Here is a 22,543-nt window from a genome sequence, read left to right on the forward strand (position 1 = left end):
CACAGCTCTCACTACTAGTACTGGGCCAGATGGGTCAGTGGGATTAGAGGCAATATGTTCCTTACGGCAGCTCAGAAACAGAGCAGAATGTGCACCATCTTGGCTGCCTGCACATATGTCTGATGGCTGGACTAGGAGCATGCCCCGGGCACATCTGGGGGATAGAGGACCAGCAAGAACATTACTATCTGAGATCTTAAAATGATGATAGGAAAGTATCAGGCCTGGATTCTGGGGTGACAGGCAAGAGGCTCCATATGTTGTATTTTCACCAAACAATACAGTACAGCATTTTGCCCCTGAAGTACAGCTGAGGAGTCAAATTCTTTTTAGCCAACTAGAAGGGAAATAGCTATAGGGAGGGGATGGTTTTATCTTGCTGGAAACTAATTCCTGTGCTGGTGTGCAATACCCTAGGTGTAATTCCTGCCTCCAGCTTTTATTTTTTTAATTTTTAAATGCCTCAGATCAAATAATCATACAATGAAATAAAACTAAAAGTATTATATTTCCCTCTTTGCTAGACATACTGCTATATTGTATGACACACGAAAGAAGACTGTAATAACTTCAGCTCAGAGCTAAGAAAGTTCGTTATGAGTGCAAGAGGTATAGGACTAATTTTTAATGGATGAGAGGCTCAGCAACAGATTCTGCTTACTATAGAAGTAGACAAGTTACACAGCACCATCTAGCGGAGACACCTTTTTCTATTTTCAATATATCTAGCTCTCCAAGATTTATAAAGTGCGAATCACAGTATCATCTAGACTCAAACCTACCATCTGCATCAAACAAACAGAGCTTTTCATTTCACCTTGATTTATGGATTTCAGACTGATGACCTAACTTAATTCTGTGTCTGTGGTTTTTTTTTAAAATAAGGAAAGATTATAGGAATAGACTTTAGAAAAGAGAATGAAATACAAAAAAAAAATTAATTTCTCCCGTTCTCCCCAGACCCATCCCCCAGACTTTAGTGAGAAAAGCACAATAAAGAAGTCATGGTTGGCAAAAGAAAAGATTCATCTGAAACAATCGCGTCTACTGAAAATTGATATATGAACATTTGAACAGGAAACAAAAAGGTTGCATACCGTTACCTTATGTGTGCATAAGTACAACATGAACAAAAACTTAAGAAACTGCTCCTGTGAGGTGCTGAGCAACTTAACCCCCAGTGATGACAATGAGAGCTACAGCATATCAGCAAATGTATGATGGAACCCTAAATTTTCAAATCATTCACAGAAAAAGATGGCACTCTCTTCTTTCCTATACTTTTGTCTTGTAAAATGAGTACAGTGTCTATTTCAGCATACAAGGGTCTAGATATATGCTCACTCACACATGCATTTCAAGCTCTAGAAGTTTTAAGCTAGGGCAAAATATAATATTGTGTATGCAAGCAGGTGAAGTTCACTTTTTGGAGAAGAGCTCCCACAATGCCCTCTGTGCCATGGGATACACATATTGTCCCTTCACAGGGGCTATTACTCCAAACTGTGAAATAGAGGTGATCCAGAATAGCATAACAGTGGATGAGTAAAGAAAGAGCTGACATAATTGGTGGGGAATGGGGGAGGGAAGCTGCACAGAGCATCAATTAGTGTATCAGAGTGTGCCAAAATGAAGGGTGCTAACTAATGAATTATTCCAGATGAATGAAGAATATGTGGGGAATTCTTTTAAATTGAACCCTAGGCAAACTTTGTGAGCCAGCACTTTTTACCTTGAATGGACACTGACAAGCCTTATGTTTGTGAACTGGTCAGTCCATCATTTAATTCAGATGGTCCACATTCTAAAGTAAAGCTTTCAATGGTACATTTTCAAAATGGTACAGGGTTTTAGCCACATGACACATATTGACTAACAGATTATCCCCAGACTAAGTACTATGAGCTACTTTTAAAATGCAGTCAAAATAGCAGTGATCTTACCTACCGATTAACAATTTGAAATAATTTAAAAAGGGTAAGTACACAATTCATCTCAGAGTTATAAGTGAGTAATAAGGAATTACTATATTGCATATTGGGAAAAAATGCTCACAGACACATTCTTAAATGAGAGTTATATTGTGGCTAACAATAATACAGCATAATTTGTCCTTTATCATATATTTTCTACACTATTGATATGCTGATTTATAAGCTTCTCTTGCATTTTTCCCATATGTTTAAATTGTTCGTGCCATTTTAGCACTGAGAGATAGAGTATGATAAAGAGGCTGTGTAAAAATCAATAATCCCGATGAGACAAAACACATAAGCTTAAGTTTACTTTGTGGCCAGAGAAGAAGCAAATTTGGAATAGGGGGAACACATATATGCATTGATAAAATGAGCTCTAAAAAGATTGAATGGAAAATTTAAAATGGGGGCTTGGGTTTTTTAAATGAGAGAAATTTTGGAATTTAGAAAGCACACAGACATAGTTATAAAGCTATGGATGAGGCTTCATATCTAGATCCTCCTCCTTTGGACAGTATTCATTTTTTCCTCAGTATCTCAACAGTTATTTGTTAAGTATTCCATGCCTCCCTTGAAAACTTGTTTCATTATCTACAAATTTCTTTCTATTCAACATAAAATTTTTCTTCCTGTTCCATATCTGCTGCTTACTGAAAATAATCCTCCCCGGACTCCTCACCACATGCACACTTCTTTTGTGAACTACTTGTACATACTCAAAGATCTTCATAAATCTCTCTCTTTTCTGCAGGCTATAGAAATTAAATTTTCTTTAATCTCTCCTCAAAGGTCATGATTAGTTTTTGCTCTTATGTGAATCCTCTCATTTTATCAGTGTTAAATTTTGAAATACAACTCATCATAATCCTAAATTTTAGAGATTAACAACAAGAGTTTCTGTTATAAATTGGGGACGCATCACTGTGAAGTAACAGAGGAGGAGAAGGACCTCGGAGTATTGGTTGATCACAGGATGACTATCGCCATGAAAAAAGCTAATGCGGTCTTGGGATGCATCAGGAGAGGTATTTCCAATAGAGACAAGGAGGTGTTAAGTACCGTTATACAAGTCACTGGTGAGACCTCATCTGGAATATTGTGTGCAGTTCTGGTCTCCCATGTTTAAGAAGGATGAATTCAAACTGGAACAGGTACAGAGGAGGGCTACTAGGATGATCCGAAGAATGGAAAACCTGTCTTATGAAAGGAGACTCAAAGAGCTTGGCTTGTTTAGCCTAACTAAAAGAAGGCTGAGGGGAGATATGATTGCTCTCTATAAATATATCAGAGAGATAAATACCAGGGAGGGAGAGGAATTATTTAAGCTCAGTACCAATGTAGACACAAGAACAAATGGATCTAAACTGGCCATCGGGAAGTTTAGACTTGAAATTAGATGAAGGTTTCTAACCATCAGAGGAGTGAAGTTCTGGAACAGCCTTCCAAGGGGAGCAGTGCGGGCAAAAGACAATTCTGGCTTCAAGACTAAGCTTGATAAGTTTATGGAGGAGATGACATGATGGGATAGCCTAATTTTGACAATTAATTGATCTTCGACTATTAGCGGTAGATATGCCCAAAGGCCTGTGATGGGATGTTAGATGGGGTGGGATCTGAGTTACTACAGAGAATTCTTTTCTGGGTGTCTGGCTGGTGAGTCTTGCCCACATGCTCAGGGTTTAGCTGATCGTTGTATTTGGAGTCGGGAAGGAATTTTCCTCCAGGGCAGATTGGCAGAGGCCCTGGTGGTTTTTCGCCTTCCTTTGCAGAGTGGGGCACGGGTCACTTGCTGGAGGATTCTCTGCACCTTGAAGTCTCTAAACCACGATTTAAGGACTTCAATAGCTCAGACATAGGTGAGAGGTTTATTGCAGGAGTGGGTGGGTAAGATTCTGTGGCCTGCACTATAGAGGAGGTCAGACTAGATGATCATAATGGTCCCTTCTGACCGTAAAGTCTATGATTCTATGATTTTTTAGTTCTCTCTAACACTAGCCAGTATGCTACCATTCTAAATTTGTGCAATTGTTTCATCCTCCTCAGATGAACAATGCTGCATTTGTCCTTCATGAATCTCATTTTATTGATCTCAAATCCCATTTCCCTAGTTTATCAAGTCCATGCTGCATTTTTATTTTCCTCTAACGTGTTCTCTGTCTTTCCCATGTATTCCCCACCATTCTAATTAGTTAGATATGTGTTCATTTTCTATGCTTTTAAAAAAATGCTTGACATTCATAGCATTACTCGATATCCCATATCATGATGATAGCATATCGTGTCATTAAATTAACTTGCTTTTTATTTGTTTAGACAACTGTATTATCCATCTTCAAGCAATTCTGTCCAAACTCAGTTTCTCAGGAAGAATACCATACCATATGGAATGATGCTGAATACTTTACTCAAGTCAATAAATACCATATAACACATTCATCAATTATCTAGAAAAAGTCAAATAGACACAAAGTTACTTTGGCTCATCAAGAACAGACTAAATAGTGTGGACCTTCAGAAGTACCTGATAAGCCTACCCTCAGGGGCTGTACACACTGGCAGGTGAAATTCAGTACTGATAAGTAAAACAAAATAAAAAAAAGATGTAAGGTTGTAAGAAATAATTTGAACTATTCATATCCAGGAAAACTAAATTAACTAATCACGCAAAGAAACCTACAGGTCATTATGGAAAGTTCAATGTAAACATCTTAATGTGCAGAAGCATTCGAAAGGTAAACAAAATATTCAGAAGTATAAATAATAGGATAGAAAATAATACTGAAAATATTATGTCATCACTTAAACTCCTGGAATACCCTCACCCTTGTTCAGTTCTGGTCATGGTACGGCAGAAATAGGAGTTCAAAGATAAGCAACACAAATTATTAGAGGGGAGGGGAGGGAAGATCAGAAATGTTACATTAGTGAGGAGACTAATTAAATGGGACCTGACAGACTTATACAAAATTATGGTACTGGGAAAGTAAATTGGGTAGTCTTCTCTCATGATACAGGACAAGGGAGCATTCAAAGGAACTGAAAAGCAATTTAGAAGTAATAAAAGGAAATATTTTTTTATTAAAATGCCTATGGAACTCATTGTCACGACATGACTGAAGTCAAAAGCTTAGAAGAATTCAATACATATTAAACATTTGTACAGATAATGAGAACACCCAGAGTTTTACAGTTAGGAGTCAAAATGGAAAATCAAACACAGCTGTACTCTTCCAAACTTTACTTATAAGAGATGCTTCCCACAGCACTAAGAGCAGATGTTCCAAATGCAATCACATATGATGTCTGGACTCAGACTTCGCGTGGTCTGAATACACATGGGATCTGCTGGGCTACTACTTGGCTTTGTCTCAATGAGGCTTGTACGCTCCTTTGGGCTTCTTGATATTATCTCTCCCTTGCAGGGTTCAGATGCTCTGCTACGTAACTTGGCATTGGTTTTTTTTGTTTGTTTATTGTGGGGAAGATCACAAGTGGTACCTCCTAAGCCCACTCACTTATAATGCTGAAATGAGGCATTAATCACAGTACATTGTGCAAATATCTATAATTTGATCCTCCTCCTTTCCTATATGCTTATGCGCAGTGATATAATTAACAGTGTGGACATTTAATGTATTATCATTGAGGAGATGAGTTAGTACCCACGGAGATGAACAGTGCACCTCTCAGAGATATTGTTCCAGGTTCTGCAAATGCAGACAGAGATCACTAAATCACTGATATCAGAACACATTTTTGCACACATTCTCTCAGCAAATATCTAGAGACATACTAAAAAAAAAAAAAAAAAGCTTAGGTTCTGGAGAACAAGAAGCCAGCATGAAAAAGGTGCCAGAATGCTGTACCACTGTTTACTAACCCAATCAGAGCTCTGGCATTTAGACAGGATATAAAGCCTCACCTTCAGCTGAAAAGTCAACCACTAACTTTGATTAGGAAGAAACGTTCCTCTGTGAGGACACAGTTGTTCACTACAGGGTTTCTTGCATCTTCCTCTGAAGCATCTGGCTACTATCAGAGACACAATACTAGATATAATGAAGCAATGATCTGATCCAGTATGGTAATGCCAATGTGTCTGTGTCACATTCCCTCTTTTTTCCCCCTGACAATGAAGAAAATCAAGCAAGTTTGACGATATTTGGCTATTACAACTCCAGGTGACAGACAGCATAACAAGTTTTGAAAAACGGGATTATTCTTCTTTTCAAATGAATTGACTTTTATCATGACTTCTGTTCTATAATGCAGAAACAACTGTTGGAGGGATTTTGGTTTGGACATGGTACTTTATATCTTTTTTTCTTTTCTAAATTGCTTAATTCTCATTTTACAAATGATCAAACCAACACAGTGATACTGATAACCTTATCTGTGAGCACACACAGTCAGCAGCAGACCTGGCATTAGAGTTAAGAAGTTACCGACTCTTATGTACTTAATCCACCAGACCAACATGCCTTTCGTTACTAGTTCATGGTATTCCCAGTTGAAGGCCTTGTCTACACTACTGTTTAAACTGACATAAGTTGCGTCACTAGGGGTGTGAAAAAAACACCCCCTGAGTGATATAAAGTGGTGTCTACACTACATTATGTTGGAGGGAGACGTTCTCCTGCTGGCATAGCTTCAACTTCACATTGAGGTGGAGTAATTATGTCAACAGGAGGGTGCTCTCCCATCGACGTAATGCGTCTTCAGCAGATGCACTAAATCGGCACTGCTACATCGATGGCGGCAGTGCTGATTTAGCATGGTAGTGAAGACAAGCCCTAAGTAAAAAACAAAAAACAAAACAAAAAAAACAGCAGTAGTAATTAATTCCCTGGGCAGTGGAGCTAACAACGAAAATTTTGTTCCTTTTTTCCATTTGAAAATTTTAAAATTTCCTCCACCAAGCTCTACCTGGCAGGGAATACTAACATCACTGCTGACTGTTTACGGTAATGAGTACTTCAGTAACTATCTGAAATGTGAAACTGCTTAAACAGCAATATTTCACACTGTCAATACAGGCAGGGTAGCCCAAGTCTCTCTCTCTCTCTTTTTTTTTTTTTGAGTGCTACTATGCAACTTTATGGAACACTAGCATCATAACGGAAAATAGTAGCAGTCAAACTAAATTTCGCTAAAAGGAGCAAAAGGGGTCTGCTTGTTTGAGTCAAGTTCAGTAAACTGTGTAATGTTTTTGTGAATTTCCTCTTCTCCAATCATACGTATTTCAGTGTGGATTAAAGCAAATTGGTTAGAGTAGAAGCAGTTTGTACAAAAATATCACCAATCTAAACAGAAATCAAGAGATTACAGGCCCCCATTGTTGAGTGTTCTGAGCGCTGGTAGTTTAAATGTATCTTAGGCAGTGCACTTAAACTGCACAATCAGAAGGTGGCAATAGTCCACCATGCATTTGCTTTGCTCTACAAAAAAAAAATAAATCACCTTTTTAATATAGAAATGACATCTGCTTGACAAATCTGACAGAACAAATTTCTCTTAGGAAAATGCAGTTTCAGCAAAATCTAAGTTTTATGGGAGCATATCTATCTATTTAAGAAAAGTTTTTGACAGGAAAAAGTCAAAACAATTCATTTAAACTTTCTCATTTCATTTCTACAATGCCAAAACGTTTCATTTTAACTACTGTTCAAGTCATTTTGACTTTTATATTAATTTCATTATGTTCATGTGTTATTTATATTACATACATTTAAAATAATACTTTATATTATAATGTTTTAACATCATCAATTCTGAAGCACTTAGAGGAGAGGAAAGTGATCAGGAACAGTCAGCATGGATTCACCAAGGGCAAGTCATGCCTCACTAATCTAATTGCCTTCTATGATGAGATAACTGGCTCTGTGGATAAGGGGAAAGCAGTGGACGTGTTGTTCCTTGACTTTAGCAAAGCTTTTGACACAGTCTCCCACAGTATTCTTGCCAGCAAGTTAAAGAAGTATGGGCTGGATGAATGGACTATAAGGTGGATAGAAAGTTGGCTAGATTGTCGGGCTCAACGGGTAGTGATCAATGGTTCCATGTCTAGCTGGCAGCCGGTATCAAGTGGAGTGCCCCAACGGTTGGTCCTGGGGCCGGTTTTGTTCAATATCTTCATAAATGATTTGGAGGATGGTGTGGATTGCACCCTCAGCAAGTTTGCAGATGACACTAAACTGGGAGGAGAGGTAGATACGCTGGATGGTAGGGATAGGATACAGAGGGACCTAGACAAGTTAGAGGATTGGGCCAAAAGAAATCGGATGAGGTTCAACAAGGACAAGGGCAGAGTCCTGCACTTAGGACGGAAGAATCCCGTGCACTGCTACAGACTAAGGACCGAATGGCCAGCCAGCAGTTCTGCAGAAAATGACCTAGGGGTCACAGGGACAAGAAGCTGGATATGAGTCAACAGTGTGCCCTTGTTGCCAAGAAGGCCAATGGCATTTTGGGATGTATAAGTAGGGGCACTGCCAGCAGATCGCGGGATGTTCCCCTCTATTCGACATTGGTGAGGCCTCATCTGGAGTACTGTGTCCAGTTTTGGGCCCCACACTACAAGAAGGATGTGGATAAATTGGAAAGAGTCCAGCAGAGGGCAACAAAAATGATTAGGGGACTGGAACACATGACTTATGAGGAGAGGCTGAGGGAACTGAGCTTGTTTAGTCTGCGGAAGAGAAGAATGAGGGGGGATTTGATGGCTGCTTTCAACTACTCTATAACAAGGGTTATAACCGAAAAAAAGTGCAAGGGCTTGATTTTACAAGATAAGCAGCATACTTCTCAGCTCCACATCAAAGATCAGATTCATGCCCATAGACTGCAACAGAAACAGGAAAAGAAGCCACACTGACTAATTTATTCAACATCTCATCTACTGATAGAAATAAACAAGGTAACATGCAGTAGGAGTACCCTTTGTTTCACAGTCTGCATAGTAATAATCATAATATTGTTTAAATTGCCTGCCAAGCTATGCTGAACAATTACAGTTCTAATATTTTATATATGTATCTCTCTCTCTCTCTCTCTCTCTCGCATGGAAGATGATGCAAAGCAGAGATATATATAATCTCTGCTTTGCACCATCTTCCATGTGACCCATTAGCACTTAGAATAACCTGCAAGGCCTCCCAGTGACAAGCAGGTACATCTACCCCAGTCTCTCTCGTCCAAGATATCTTCTTTCACAAAACCTTCCTGTAGTGATCTCTTCATGTCTTATGTCTTTGTGTTTTTCTGTCCCACATTATACAATGCTTATAAGAGCCCAAATCCTCCATGTACTTATTATTACGCACAGCGTCCGTCTCATTCACTGAATACCTTCCAACTTCTTGGTCTTACAGAAAATAGCTCCCTTACTACACAACCCTCATTCTTCCTGTACAATGAATAAAGCAGGTGTCCTGTGGAGAAAAAAAGCAGGCAATCACATCATTAAAGACTGCATTATCATGTATATCCAGAATAGGGAATGAATTAAGGTTGGACAGGCAGCCTTAATTCTGGCACTTCCTATTTTTTGAGTGCTTGACCGCAACCTTAATTATGTTCTTTTAACATAGCATGCATGTACATGTGTGTAATTTCCTAGTTTATTAGAATAGAAAGTGAAAAACAATTCCATCATGTGGAATCATACTGATACCCACATGCTTCAGCAGTAGGGTTGTAACCTTCAGCTCCATCACACTGACCTCTGCCACTTGCGCTAATGGAGGAACTGATTCCAGGTGTAAGTTATCTTTTATGAGGACCAGCACTAGAGGGGGATGAAATATTTTGCCAGATATCTGTTGACAGCAGAGGAATGATGAGACTGAGGAATCCTGAGTTCCATTCCAGGCTCTGGATAGGATCATACAGTTGTGAGCAGAGACTCCTCTGCCCATTTCCCCTAAACTTGAACCTTCTGCCTGACCCCCTCCAACCTTGTGCCTGTGCTGCCTCTTCCTCATCCCTGGCTCCTTGTCCCAGTCTCCTGGCCCCTTGTCCCAGTCTCCTGGCCTGCCTATTACCACTCTCCACTCCTCGGGATTTTCATTCCTGTCCCACTCTCCCTGCCCAGCTGATTTTGCCCTCTGGCCTCCACATTCAATCTGCCTCTTCCTTTCCCTCCCACTGGCTCCCAGACCTAGTCTCCCTCCCTGGGCTCCTCATCCATTCTCTGTTTTCCGTACTGTCCTTCCTTGGCTCCTTATCCCAGTCTCTTTGCTCAGCCAGTCCCAGTCTCCTCCCCTTCCCCCAGCTCCTCACCCAACCTTCGTGTTCCCAACCTGCTCCCAGTCTGCCTCCCTCCACAGACACATATTTCCCTCACTAGATCCCAGCCTAGCCTCCTTGCTCAGCCAGTTCCAGCCTTCCCTCTCCCTGGTCTCAAGTCACCCCCCTCCAAGTTTCCAGTCTCAGATTCCTTGTCTCAATTTACTCCCTGCCCTCCCCCTTGGCCCAGCTTTTGTCCCCTCAGCATTTTAATCAAGTGACTTCCTCCTCCATGTTGTCTGGGTGCCAGCAGGGTAGGTCATCAACAGCACAGGAAAAACAGGCTCCCTGCTCTCAGTTTCACTGCCTGGTCCTACCCTAGCCCTGAACAGCCACTGCAGGGCAAGTCTGACTTCACTGAAGTATCTCTGAGACGGAGCATGCACATGTCAACACAGGTAGGAGTTGAAAGGATTGAGCACACTCAATCTAATCACACATAGGAGGCTCTGAGGGCATGGAGTATGCTCAGTGGGGATGGAACATGCACAGTCTAGTCACACACAGGAGCTGTGAGAGACTTGACCGTGCTCTGTGATCTTCTCAGATTTTAGCTGCTAAAATATCAAAGATGTTTTTACTGAGCACATGCCAACTGACTTTTCAAAGATTTATAACCTGGCCAAATTTGGGCAGATTTTCACAGGGGTGCCAAGAAGCATCTTCCTAACACAAAGACCATCCCTCCTGCCAAATTTCAAGTCCCTGCTCCAAAGAACATGTACACTAGAATTCTTCAAAGAAAAGGACACTAGAATATTTTTAATGAGTAAAACAATATATTTTCCCTAGCTTTGTTCTCAGAAATGGCTGAACCATTTTGGCTGATAATTTTGGGGGGAAAAACAAAGACAAAAAAAATCATCCTGAGGCAGATATCTGGCATGGAAAATCTCAGCTCAAGTGTTTGAACTTTAAAAAAGTTCTAAGAAAATGAAAGCAGGGTCCTTTATCGGAAGTGTTGGGCAATATTTACAGGAAATGTTATCCCCCACATATACATTACATTTCTTCTTCTTCTTCTTCTTCTTCTCCTCCTCCTCCTCCTCTCCTTCTTCTTTGTCCAGGAACAGAGAAGATTAGATGATTGTATGATGGCTGAGGATCTGGTACCCACTTGCTTGTTGATAAAAGCCACTGCCAAATTATTGCAAATTATCACCCTTTACATCTCATCTGATTAGGATTTGAGCTAAAGCTCTTAGGACATATCTGTGTGCTCTGAGTTTGGGCCAACTGACACTTCGTTGGAGGTCTGTTCTTCCATTAATCTTGGATCAGTTTGTTCCCTAAATGAGCTTTCCTGTTCTTGGAGATGGCAAAGATTTTCCTCACTAAACTTCTCCAATTCTTGTAGTCTGTGACCTTCAAAGTACCCCTTGCCAACAGGAGAAGAGAGGGCCAGGATGATGAGTCCTGGAAATTTAGAAACTGCTGGAAAAGACAGGTGGAACTTCACTAAAACAGTATGTTGATGCAAGAGACCAATGTTCAGATCCAAGACCTCAGACCTCTGACAGACACGACTGGAGAGCAAACCTTGTGTCCTATGGCCATCAATTTCTGCATCCTGTCCTCCAGTAGAAATAAACTTCTGTGGAGACCGAGATCCATGACGAGTCCTAGAAATAACAGACTGTGTGGAGTCATTCAGCTCCTAGTGGTGCTGACTAATCCATGCTGTTCCAGAACAGAATCTGGGCTATGAGACAATTACTTGGAGGCCTTTTCCAGGCAGTATGCTCCAATGACCAGGTCATCTTAGAACGTATACATGAGCCCTTTTCTGGCTGAGGAAAATACAATGTTAACTATACTTTGGAAGACACCCTTTGTGAGAGGCAGATGGGCAACAGGTAAAGCAGAATATCAATAACATTGTCTGTAGCACATAAAGCAGAGATATCCCCTAAGGGAGGATATTATAATAATGTGCAGATACTTGCTATGAAGAACACCTGACAATAGAGAAATTCAAATTTCCTTTTGGGAATTGTTGCTAACATGGTCTTAACTTAAAATCATAGGCCTGGAAGGGACCTCAGGAGGTCATCTAGTCCAGTCCCCTGCACTCAAGGCAGGACCAAAGAATACATCAGAGGCAGTCCATGCTCAAAGCTCTCCATAGAAAGACATACAGAAGAGATTGAACAGCAGTAACTAGTTTATCACTTGTATTCTGTTACTTGTATTGTTTTGTTTAACGTTTTTGTTTCTTCTCTCTAATAATAATAGCAGGCATGGTTAATAATTGAGATTATTTTGCGCGATTTTCATCAAGGTCTCCTAAGGTATGTAAAAGAACCATAGTAACTAAAATATTGGGATTCACACCCCCTAAGACAGAATATCATAGAAACGTAGAGCTGGAAGGGACCTTGAGATGTTATGTAGCCAAGCCTTCCATGCTGAGACAGGACCAAAAATACCTAGATCATCCCTGAGCAGGTATTTGTCTAACCTGTCCTTGAAAATCTCCAGTGACAGGGATTCTACAACTCCCTCAGAAGCTATTCCAGTCCTTAACCTTGTAGTTAGAAAATTTTTCTTAATAACGAATTTAAATCTTTCTTGCTGCAGATTAAGCCCGGGATTTCTTGACCTACCTTCCGTGGACATGGAAAACAACTGATCACCATTCTCACTTTTTATAACAGATCTTAACATATTTGAAGACTTATCAAGTCCAACCTCCGCCTTCTTTTTCTCAAGAAGAAACATGCCCAGGTTTTTTTTAAACCTTCCTCATAAGTCAGGTTTATCATTTTTTTTTGTTCTCCTCAGAACTCTCCCCAGTTTGTCCACATCTTTCTTAAAGTGTACTGGACACAGGACCGGATTCAGTACTCAAACAGGTTTCACCAGTGCCAATTACCTCTTATGTCTCACAAAGACATTTCTGTTAATACACTCCAGTATGACATTAGCCTGTTTTGTAACTACCTCACATTGTTGGCTCATATTCAATTTGTAATGCACAATAATGCGCAGATCCTTTTCAGCAGTACTACTGCCTAGCCAGTTGTTCCCCATTTTGTAGATGTGCATTTGATTTTTCCTTCCTTAGTGCAGTACTGTGCACTTGTCTTTATTGAATTTCACATTGTTTTTTCAGACCAAATCTCTAATTTGTCAAGGTCATTTTGAATCCTTATCCTGCCGTCCGAAGCGATAGCAACCCCTCCCATATAAAATTTGTGTATGACAAAAAATTGTGTAAGCACACTCTCCACTCTATTATCCAAGTCATAAATGAAAATATTGTATCAGAACAAGACTCACCCCTGCGAGACCCCACTATGTATGCTCCCCCCCATTTGACAGTGAAACATTTGTAACTACTCTGAGTACAGTTTCTCAACCAGCTGTGCACCCAGCTTTACAGCCATTTCATCTAGGCCACATTTCCCTTGTTTGCTTATGAGAACGTCATGTGGGACTGTGTCAAAAGCCTTACTAATATCAAGATATCTCATATCTACCACTTCCCCTCTATCCACTAGTCCAGCAATCCTATCAAGGAAGAGACTGTCCTATTTCGGGGCTCTCCTTTAGTCCCTCCAGGCCCACCAACATGATACAGTTCTGTGGTGACCTAGAATCCTACTTTCAACGTCTCCGACTCAGAGAATATTTCCAACACACCTCTGAACAACATACTAACCCACAGAATCCTTCCTACCAACACTACAAAAAGAAGGATTCTGCGTGGACTCCTCCTGAAGGTCGAAACAACAGACTGGACTTCTACATAGATTGCTTCCGTCGACGTGCACGGGCTCAAATTGTGGAAAAGCAGCATCACTTACCCTATAACCTCAGCCATGCTGAACACAATGCCATCAACAGGCTCAGGAACAACTCTGACATCATAATCAAAAAGGCTGACAAAGGAGGTTCTGTCGTCATCATGAATAAGTTGGAATATGAACAAGAGGCTTCTAGGCAGCTCTCTAACTTCACATTCTACAGGCCATTATCTTCTGATCTCACTGAGGATTACCAAAAGAAACTACACCGTCTGCTCAAGAAACTCCCTGAAAAAGCACAGGAACAGATCTGTGCAGACACATGCCTAAAACCCCGACTAGGGGTATTCTATCTGCTTCTTAAGATGCATAAACCTGGGAATCCTGGACGCCCCATCATCTCAGGCATTGGCACCCTGACAGCAGGACTGTCTGGCTATGTGGACTCTCTCCTCAGGCCCTACACTACCAGCACTCCCAGCTATCTTCGAGACACCACTGTCTTCCTGAGGAAACTACAATCCATCGGTGATCTTCCTCAAAACACCATCCTGGCCACTATGGATGTAGAAGCCCTCTACACCAACGTTCCACACAAAGATGGACTACAAGCCATTAGGAACAGTATCCCCGATAATGTCACGGCAAACCTGGTGGCTGACCTTCGTGACTTTGTCCTCACACACAACTATTTCACATTTGGGGACAATATATACCTTCAAGTCAGCGGCACTGCTATGGGTACCTGCATGGCCCCACAGTATGCCAACATTTTTATGGCGGACTCAGAACAACGCTTCCTTAGCTCTCGTCCCCTAAAACCCCTACTCTACTTGCGCTACATTGATGACATCTTCATCATCTGGACCCATGGAAAAGAAGCCCTTGAGGAATTCCACCACGATTTCAACAATTTCCATCCCACCATCAACCTCAGCCTAGACCGGTGGTCCCCAACCTTTCTGTGGGAATAGCATATTCCTATTCCCAGAAGACTGACGGGTGCCAGAATCTGCGCCGCCGAAATGCCGCCGAGAAGTGGCAACAGCAAGAAGCATCACTGCTGAAATGCTGCCGAGAAACGGCAATGCTTCTCAGCAGCATTTCAGTGGCGCGGTGTCCTGCGGGCGCACACAACTGCCCCGGCGGGCACCATTGCACCCGCGGGCAGCGCATTGGGGACCCCTGGCCTAGACCAATCCACACAAGCGGTACATTTCCTGGATACCACTGTGCCAATAAGCGATGGTCACATAAACACCACCCTATACCAGAAACCTACTGACCGCTATACTTACCTACATGCCTCCAGCTTCCATCCAGGACACACCACACGATCCATTGTCTACAACCAAGCTCTAAGATACAACCGCATTTGCTCCAACCCCTCAGAGACAAACACCTATAAGATCTCTATCAAGCATTCTAAAAACTATAATACCCACCTGCTGAAGTGAAAAAACAGATTGACAGAGCCAGAAGAGTACCCAGAAGTCACCTACTACAGGACAGGCCCAATAACAGAACACCACTAGCTGTCACCTTCAGCCCCCAACTAAAACCTATCCAGCGCATCATCAAGGATCTACAACCTATCCTGAAAAATGATCCCTCACTCTTACAGATCTTGGGAGACAGACCAGTCCTCGCTTACAGACAGCCGCTCCAACCTGAAGCAAATACTCTCCAGCAACCACACACCACACAATGAAAACACAAACCCAGGAACCTATCCTTGCAACAAAACTCGATGCCAACTCTGTCCACATATTTATTCAAGTTTCAGAGTAACAGCCGTGTTAGTCTGTATTCGCAAAAAGAAAAGGAGTACTTGTGGCACCTTAGAGACTAACCAATTTATTTGAGCATAAGCTTTCATGAGCTACAGCTCACTTCATCGAATGCATACTGTGGAAAGTGTAGAAGATCTTTTTTTATACACACAAAGCATGAAAAAATACCTCCCCCCACCCCACTCTCCTGCTGGAAATAGCTTATCTAAAGTGATCACTCTCCTTACAATGTGTATGATAATCAAGTTGGGCCATTTCCAGCACAAATCCAGGTTCTCTCACCACCACCACCCACCCCCCCCCCACACACACACACACAAACCCACTCTCCTGCTGATAATAGCTTATCTAAAGTGACCACTCTCCTTACAATGTGTATGATAATCAAGGTGGGCCATTTCCAGCACAAATCCAGGGTTTAACAAGAACGTGGGGGGGGGGGGTAGGAAAAAACAAGGGGAAATAGGTTACCTTGCATAATGACTTAGCCACTCCCAGTCTCTATTCAAACCTAAGTTAATTATATCCAATTTGCAAATGAATTCCAATTCAACAGTCTCTTGCTGGAGTCTGGATTTGAAGTTTTTTTGTTGTAATATCGCAACTTTCATGTCTGTAATCGCGTGACCAGAGAGATTGAAGTGTTCTCCGACTGGTTTATGAATGTTATAATTCTTGACATCTGATTTGTGTCCATTTATTCTTTTACATAGAGACTGTCCAGTTTGACCAATGTACATGGCAGAGGGGCATTGCTGGCACATGATGGCATATATCACATTGGTGGATGTGCAAGTGAACGAGACTCTGATAGCGTGGCTGATGTTATTAGGACCTGTGATGGTGCCCTCTGAATAGATATGTGGGCACAGTTGGCAACGGGCTTTGTTGCAAGGATAGGTTCCTGGGTTAGTGGTTCTGTTGTGTGGTATGTGGTTGCTGGTGAATATTTGCTTCAGGTTGGGGGGGCTGCCTGTAAGCAAGGACTGGCCTGTCTCCCAAGATCTGTGACAGTGAGGGATCATCCTTCAGGATAGGTTGTAGATCCTTCATGATGCGCTGGAGAGGATTTAGTTGGGGGCTGTAGGTGATGGCTAGTGGAGTTCTGTTACCTACTACAGGACAGGCCCAACAAAGAAAGTAACTTCTTGGTACTCTTCTGGCTCCGTCAATCTGTTTCTTCACTTCAACAGGTGGGTACTGCAGTTGTAAGAATGCTTGATAGAGATCTTGTAGGTGTTTGTCTCTGTCTGAGGGGTTGGAGCAAATGCGGTTGTATCTTAGAGCTTGGTTGTAGACAATGGATCGTGTGGTGTGGTCTGGATGCAAGCTGGAGGCATGTAGGTAAGTATAGCGGTCAGTAGGTTTCTGGAATAGGGTGGTGTTTATGTGACCATCGCTTATTGGCACTGTAGTATCCAGGAAGTGGATCTCTTGTGTGGACTGGTCCAGGCTGAGGTTGATGGTGGGATGGAAATTGTTGAAATCATGGTGGAATTCCTCAAGGACTTCTTTTCCATGGGTCCAGATGAAGATGACATCATCAATGTAGCGCAAGTAGAGTCGGGGCGTTTGGGGATGAGAGCTGAGGAAGCATTGTTTTAAGTCAGCCCTAAAAATGTTGGCATACTGTGGGCCACAAGTGGAACACAATCTCTACCAGGGGTTGAGGCTGCAGAGGTGGAAGTGACCCAGCAGGTGGCCAATCAGAGGTTAGGGCAGTTGAAGTGGAATGGTGGGGTAAAGTCCGCGGATAACAGGGATGAATGAGCCCAGAGCAGCGGAGGTGCTCCCGACACACGCAGACAGAGGAGGACACTCAGCTGCTGCTCCCATTCCTGTCTGCTCTTTCCAGGTGAGAATTTTGCGAAGAATGGAACTTTTTACACCACTGTGAGAGTGCCTTTTGCAGAGACCAAAATCACATCACTTGCAAAATTCAAGAGTGTTTGCAGTACTGATTCTAGGTCACATCAGAGGGACAGTAGGCAGAAAAAGCATGACATCAAAGAGGAATACCCTAGCATCATGTAAAATGCATGACATCTGGCAGGTACGCATACTTCACATGGAACAGCTTTCCTGAGCTGGGTCTGAAAAACCTCTCTTCATTCAAATTCCTCCTTGAGACTCATTTCTTCTGCAAGGCCTCCAAGAAATCACATCATTAAACTTTCCATCTACTTATGCAATCTATCCAAATTAAGAATAATTTATTGCACCCAATATGCTGTGCACTATTCTTCATGGAATAATATGATTTATTTTACTCTGGTCTTTCCTCCCCTCTCGCACCCTACCATTTTCATCCTTGGCCACCAAGTCATGCCTAAACTTAGTTGGTAAGCTCGCTGGAGCAGGTATTATGGGGTTGTCGTAGTGAGGGGTGCCCAACACACTTTTGGGCACTGTTAAAATAATTAGTAAGAAAAAGTTAAGAGACCCATTTTAGTAGAGTAAACGTTTAACAAAAACTAATATTGAAATACTTTTGCTAAATTTTAGGTTAGATCAAGAATTTAATATTCAGAAAGCTACAACCAAAAGGTTTTGTTCATCTCAAGAAGTCAACAAACCTTTGGGATCTATTTCCACAGCCAGTTGAGCAATTCAGCTGGAGCTCATCTAGCCCACATATTTCTAACAAGTCTTCAACTGTGATTATTCTCTAAAAATATTTAGTTCAGACATCTTGCCTTAATCTCTCCTAGAGAGCTTTGGCCAAAGACACAATCACATAATCTGAATATTTCTTCATTATAAACAATTATTAAGGAGGGAGGGACTGGCTGCATAGCTAAAGGGGTTTGGTAATGGGATATGGAACCTTAGGACAGATCAGAAGTGACAGATAGTTGCTAATACACTACAGCTGTTTGGCCGCCTGTGATACTTGAGTTTGGGTATCTCAGTTCAGTTCCCAGCACTAGGGTTCTACATTAGAGAACTAACACCGTAACACACACCCTAGTTGGCAACCCCAGCAGACAGGTGAAGGACCGTATAGGTAGGAGAATTAGCAGTCTCTCTCATACCTAGAGATGGCCCTAGCACAGGGATGGGCAAATTACGGCCTATAAGGGCTTTGGATCTGGCCCGTGGCATTGCCACCCCTGTGGCGCCGCAGGCCCCGCGTCGCTGCTGGCAGCGGCTGGCACCACATCCCTGCGGCCCCTGGGGGACAGCGGGGGGCAGAGGGCTCCGTGAGCTGCCCTCGCCTCCAGGCACCGCCCCCCACAGCTCCCATTGCCCGGGAACGGGGAACCAATGAGAGCTTTGGGGGAGGTACCCACAGGGGAGGGCAGTACGCAGAGCTCTCTGCTCCCCCCCGCCACCAAGAGCTACAGGGACGTGGTGCCGGCCGCTTCCAGGAGCGGCGCAGGGCAGGCAGGCAGGAAGCCTGCCTTTGCCCCGCTGCACGCCACTACCACCCCAGAGCCGCTCCAGGTAAGTGGCACCAGGCTGGAGCCTGCACCCCAACCCCCGCCACACCCCGTACCGCTTCTGCATCCCAACCCCCTGCTCACCACACCCGCTCCTACACCCCACACTCCCTCCCACACCCCAAACCCCTGCCCCAGCCCTAGATTCATGGCCCTGCCTGCAATTTCCCCACCCAGATGTGGCCCTTGGGCGAAAATGTTTGCCCACCCTGCCCTAGCAGGTGAGGCTGAGAAATGTTGGTAGGGCAGTGTAGAGAGATTTTCACTGTCCCACATCTGTGCTGTATACATTTTTTGGATAGACAGTGGAGTTCAATCTTAAGGGCTGTCAATCCGACACCCTTTCACAAGAACTACATTGGCACAAAATGGAATTTTTAAAGCTACAATCATACATACCCCTTCCCACTTTTAAAAAAGGTTAGACTTAAATGGACAAAAGTAGAAAAACAAGACATGTCATGCTTAACAGTTTGTTAGATGTTGCAGGGAGTCTTGACATTTACCACTGTTCTTTCTCTAACCCTTTGGAGACACCAGACATATCTGTAGATCCACTTACGTATCTATTTAGCCAATAGTTTGGAAAATGTCAATGTTAGCACAATGGAAATGGAGTGACCCACTGATTTGTACAGCTGCCTAGAGCCATTTTTAGCAGGCTCAAATTGCATGTAAATAGTTGAGACTTCCCACCCTCCCTCAAAGCTTTTAATCCTCCAACAATTCTATTTCTCTCTCTCCCTTTTTTAAATACAAAGTTAGTTATTTGTGAATAAGGGAATATTTTCAGCCTTAACTGTGAATTTCTAGACTTTTGCCTATATAAGCAATATCCTTATTAACTAAAAATGCCCACAGTTCATTGTATGTTGGAGCGTGATTTATTTTTAAAGGAGGACTCTCTACCTGAAGTTTGAGGAGCCTGAGACTATGTTTTGCCCTCTAGAATTAAAGCAAATAAACATGTAATTAGTCAGTATGACTTAGTTTTAATTAAGCTTGTGCTATTTTAATCTTCCTTGATTTACAGAAACTATGCTGGCTGAATGGCTGTTTTACACATGAGAACTTACTCCATTCCTGTGAACTTTTTCCTTCTTAGGATACTGATGGAGTGTGCAAATTACTTACTTACCTGAAATGTTAATGACTACATTAAAAGTCCTTTACTAAAAGCACCCTTTTAATCAAAATAACTTAGAAATCTAAATTATGTTCAAGCATACGATACATCTTGAAACGAATCCTATCCTATTCACATTGGCAGCAAGTATGCAGAACAAAAACACAGATGACATTTCTTTTAAGAAACATTGTGCACTTTTCAAAGCTGGGCCTGATTTTGCAAGATGCTGGACACCTCCTACAAGGTCCATGGGAGTTTATGCCACTCAGTACCTCACAGGATTGGGCCCTAAGGTTAAAATGATCAAAGAAGCCTAAAGGAGCTAAGTGCCATTTAAATTTCAATGGGGTTAGGGCATCCTTTAGGATCCTTTAAAAATACCAGACCTCATGGTGCCTAGGGTGGGGGTGGGAGAGTATGTTCTCTTGCCAAAACTCTCTGACATCACATCACCAGAGCATTATCTACCTAGCATAATTCAGCTATGTAGTACCACGAACGAGTCTAGAAAGGAGCCATTTCTCTTGGTTAACTGCTAGAATAGGCTCCATAACTCTAGCACCCCCCAATCTCTACAGTCCATACCCAAACAAAACACCTACTCTCAAAATCTCTTCCCCATCCCGACATAGAAGAAGTTCATGAATCTGTTTAGGCGGGCTCTGCACTTGCAGATATGACAGCAGGATTGACTCTCATGACCAAATACCTGTTAAATTGCATTTATGGTGGTTTTTGTTTTTTAAATGAAGCTGCAGCGAACAAACGAAGAGCTGAAAATAGACATTTCTAACCAAGAATGAAATACCAGTGCTGACGGGCAATATCATCATAATGTGGCTTTGATAACAAAATATAACAGACCAAATTCACCCCTAGTGCAACAACCCAAAGATTTCTTGAGCATGATCTCTCTGCTGCATGCTCTCTCTCTGTTAAGTGTGTTGCAACTCATTTCAGCCTCCTGGAACAGAGCATGAAGGTAGTGCATTCATAGAGCTGTGTGACTTTTCAAATAGAAACCAAAACCAACCACAACTTATTTGCAGCCCAGCAGTTAACTCAGACCACCTGATCTTCAAGATGACATGGACTAGTCCATACCCTTCCTTTCCCAATACATCCAGCCACCCTGTGACTTTCAGCACAGGGGAAGTCCAGTGGCACCTCATTACCAGGTTTCTGGAAAGCAGCCCAGTGTTCTGCTACCATTATTCGTCTTGTTTGTGGTGGTGAGAACCTGTTTGCATCCACACCCAGAATCACTCTGCAACAGTAAGACCCTAAATACTTTCCCAGTTCCCACTGCTGGCACAGCTACTCAGTCTTAAAGGGTATGTCTTCACTGCAGAGTTAGCCCAGGCTCTAGTGCAGATGCTACCGCTAACTCCCTTCCACCCCCAGAGAAAAACCCAGGCTTGAGGATGCTTTAAACTCTGACTAGCACGACTAAGCGTATAGGTTTGAGTTTGGGTTTTAGTACAGGCCAGGCTGGCAACCTGCCTACTTTGCAGTAAGAAATCAAGCTAACCAAGCCTAGGTGCTGTTTGTCCTCCAATCCTATCCCACAATTCCACTTGCACTTGTTTGTCAAACTGCTCCTTTCTCCTGCACTGAGTTTTAACCCCACATTTATCTGCTCTATTTCTACTGAACTTTCCACAGCATTTGAACATCCAAGAAATCCTCCTGTTCTGTCGGTTGGCCAGAACTTGACACCAGCCTTCTAGTAAAGCTGTGACATGGTATTAGTACGACCCACAAAAGAACTTCCACACACGAGTCCAGGAAGGATGAACAAGTTCTCCCACAACACACTGTAAATGAATTCATAGAGTGGCCCAATGTAATGTACCACTAGGAATCATGGGATATCCTGCTACAAATCCAGCCCAGCACACGGGCTATTTCAGCACCATTGTGGACACAGCCACATGGGTCTGGCACAAGTAGGGCTTTGCAGTGACTCTACTCATGCTAGTTTAGCTTGGGATAACTCTGCAGTGAAGACATACCCTAACACACTAGGCCAAAAGAAGTTGCCCTGTAGCATATTAGGTATGTGTCTTGTCAAACAAACTTTCACAGTGTTGTGCTCAGCAAAACGGGAGGAGATTTAACATGGGGTTTATATCTGTATTGTGTATTCACAATTAAAGGTCTGTTA

At 42.4% G+C, this 22,543-nt stretch overlaps 1 protein-coding gene across 8 annotated transcripts in view; it reads right to left on the reverse strand.

Moving 5' to 3' along the window:
- The window catches only part of MED12L (mediator complex subunit 12L), a 334,051-nt gene that overhangs the window by 160,004 nt on the left and 151,504 nt on the right, over positions 1-22,543 (reverse strand). The window lies entirely within an intron of this gene.

Source organism: Caretta caretta, chromosome 9, assembly GCF_965140235.1.
Source record: "Caretta caretta isolate rCarCar2 chromosome 9, rCarCar1.hap1, whole genome shotgun sequence".
NCBI classification, from domain to species: domain Eukaryota; kingdom Metazoa; phylum Chordata; order Testudines; family Cheloniidae; genus Caretta; species Caretta caretta.